The sequence below is a fragment of the Myotis davidii genome, unplaced genomic scaffold, assembly GCF_000327345.1.
Source record: "Myotis davidii unplaced genomic scaffold, ASM32734v1 scaffold388, whole genome shotgun sequence".
In the NCBI taxonomy this organism is placed as follows: Eukaryota; Metazoa; Chordata; class Mammalia; order Chiroptera; family Vespertilionidae; genus Myotis; species Myotis davidii.
This window is the reverse complement of record NW_006299101.1, coordinates 288779-292235: the sequence shown is the minus strand read 5'-3', so window position 1 is coordinate 292235 and position 3457 is coordinate 288779.

Genomic DNA, 3457 nt, shown 5'->3' with positions numbered 1-3457 from the left:
AGCCTGGGTGAGGGGCTGAGGGCTGTTTGCAGCTGGTCACACTCCCTTTAGGGTGGGGGTCCCCACTGGGGTGCCTGGCCAGTCTGGCTGAGGGGCTGAGGGCCGTTTTCAGGCTGGCCAGCGACTGAAGCTCCCAGCCTCTCCTTTTTTCTTTTCTTTTTTTATTCTTGGATTTATTTACCTTCTATAATTGAAACATTGTTGCTGTCACTGGAGCTGAGAGCTGGTTCCAGCTCTGAGGCCACAGCGGGCTGAAAGCAGGTATTTAGGGTTTGTTTAGCTTCTATAATTGAAACTCTGTTGCTTTCGGAGCTCAGAGCCAAGCCGTGGCAGGCAGGGGACCTTGGCTTCCTCCATCACTGGAGCAAGCAAGCCTCATGCTTGCTTCAGCTGCATGGCTACTGGCCACCATCTTTGTTGGCAGTTAATTTGCCTATTACCCAATGTGAAGCGTAGCAGAGGTATGGTTAATTACCCTTTTTGTCTTTTATTAGATAGGATATTTCCAATTAATTAAAATTATTAACTTCTAGAAACTTTGATTTTTGGTGTACATGAGAATGTAAGCTCCATGAGGCCAAAACTTATTTTGTTCAGCACTTTATCCCTGGGACCATGAACAGGGCCTGACACATAGTAGACACCAGAGAAGTATTTACTTAATGAAGTGATACATGTTTTTAATTCTCTTTCAAGTTCATTTTGTTTTTTAAGTTTATTTTTAATTGTGGTAAAATACATTTTTAAGGGTACAGTTGATTAAGTACATTCACATTGTTGTGCACCCAATCTCCTGAACTCTTCATCTTGCAAAACTGAAACTCTGTACCCATTAGCAACTCCCCATTTTCCCCTATCTCTATGAATTTGACTACTCTAGGTACCTCATTTAAATGAAATCATACAACATTTGTCTTTTTGTGACTGGCTTACTTCATGTTGTATAATGTCTTCAAGGTTCATCCATGTAGTAGCATGTGCCAAATTTTCTTCCTTTTTAACAATGAATAATATGCCAATGTATAGATATACCACATTTTGCTTACCCATTCATCTGTCCATGAGCAATTAGATTGCTTCCACCTTTTGACTCTCATTGTGCTGCTACAAACATGAGTGTTCAAAATCTCTCTGAGAACATGTTTTCAATTCTTTTGGGTCTATATCTACACTAATAAAAGAGAAACATGGTAATTGGCATACGACCGCTACCCTTTTCACTGGCTAATCAGCAAGATATGCAAATTAACTGTCAGCCAAGATGGCGGCCGGCAGCCAGGCAGCTTGAAACTAACATGAGGCTTGCTTGCCTCAGTGGCGGAGGAAACCAGTGTTCCCCGCCTGCGGCTGCAGGCCTCTGAGCCTGCAGTTTAAGAAACTGTAACAAACACCACCGGACTTCAGCCAGCAGGATTGCAACATTGTAAGCAAAGGCCAGAACCCTTCTTTCAGCCTCAGAGGTCTAAGAGCTGGAGCCAAGCCTCAAAGCTAAAGCTGGCCCAGAATAAAAAAAAAAAAAGGAAAAAAGGAGCAGTTGGGAGCTTCAGTCACCCCCAGCCTGAAAACAGCCCTCAGCCCCTCACCCAGACTGGCCAGGCACCCCAGTGGGGACCCCCCCCCTGACCCAGGACACCCTTCAGGACAAACCAGCCAGCCCCACCTGTGCACCAGGCCTCTACCCTATATAGTCAAAGGGTAATATGCCTCCCAGCACCGGGATCAGCAGAGCCATGAGGCCTCCCGGCACCGGGATCAGCGTGACAGGGGGCAGTCCCCAAACCCCCTGATCGCCCTGCGGCCCTGTGTGTGACAGGGGGCGGGGCCACAACCTCCCTATCCCCCCTGCTCTCTTCATGATAGTTGCGGCACCCCAATCAGCCCTGCTCTGTGCCTGATAGGGGGAGCTCCCTAACCCCCCCTCCCCACGGGCCCTACTCTGTGTGTGACGGGGTAGAGCCATAACCTCCCCATCGGCCCTGCCCTGAGTGTGAGAGTGGCGGCGCCCCAACCCCCTGATCGGCCCTGCTCTGTGGGTGATAGAGGGCGATGCCCCACCCCCTGATGGGCCCTGCTCTGTGAGTGACAGGGGGCAGTGCCCCAACCCCCTGATTGGCCCTGCTCTGTGCATGACAGAGGGTGGCGCCCCACCTCCCCAATCGGCCCTGCTCTGAGCCCAACCAGGGGCTGCACCTAGGGATTGGGCCTGCCCTCTGCCACCTCAGAGTAGGCCTAAGCCAGCAGGTTGTTATCTCCCGAGGGGTCCCAGACTGCGAGAGGGCACAGGCTGGGCTGAGGGACCCCCCTCCCCCTCAAGTGCACAAATTTTTGTGCATCGGGCCTCTAGTAATATAATAAGAACAAATACTAAGCTAAAACTATATTTTAAGTTAATGGTGTTTGTGTGGTTGTGACATGTTTACTGATTAAATTAGAAAGAGGAAATCCACTTAGCTAGAAAAAATCTCATGAAGTTGAATATTAAAATGTGAAATACTTGAGGGCAGATAAAAAATCAGTTGTCAGGATACTATAGCATTCCTGAATTTGAATCCTTTTACCTCTCATCTCATCTTTATCCAGCCCAAATTTACAAACCAAATCCTTGATGAATAAAAATCTAACAGTTAATTTCTGTTTGGGGGCATATATTGAACTGCCTATGTACAGACCACTAGGAATCTGAAAGAAGTTAGGAGGTGACATATGTCCTGAGGGGGTCATGACATAGTTACGACACACAAGGGGCATTATTACAGTGTGTGCAGGACTGCATAAGGGGAGAGATGGGTCGGAGTCAGGGAGAGATGTGCACTCCATCCTGTGCAGGAGTCACTGTGCCCCCCCAGTCAATAGCTGGCTAGCTGGCAGGCCTGTCCAGAGACATCACAGGCCAGGGCATGGCAGTGAGCACTGCCTGCAGAGCCAGAGGTTGCTAGGAAGGAAAGGTTATCTAGGAGTCAGGAGTAATGTTTATCAGAAAGTTTGTTTGGGGGTTCACCAACAGAAACTGAAGCCAGGGAGACATCAAGATTAGGGAGCCCAAAGTGATCTGACTTTGGAAGGTATTGAAACTGAGAATGAACAAACAATTAATAGTTATAATAGCAGAGAATCATTGATGGGTATGTGGGGAATATCACAAATGATGAGGCTCTAATTTCACATCTTGAATTGGGGAAATTCTGTTGTCATTTGGTTTGCTATACCTCATGGTTCCTTTGTAAAATAGGTGTTATTATTCCAGATACATGGATGAGAAAACTGGGCAGTGAACCCACGCCCCCTTCTGGTACATCAACCTCAGGAGCTGAGCTCGGAGTGAAAATTACTTCCCTGGAGCTTTTTGCCACCAGGTGAGCCTTGATCCTGTAAAATCATTTTCCTTTCTAGAAAAAAACCTTTGTTTTGAATAATGTAGTATGTTTTAATTGGCATTGGATTGTGTGGACTGGAGTGT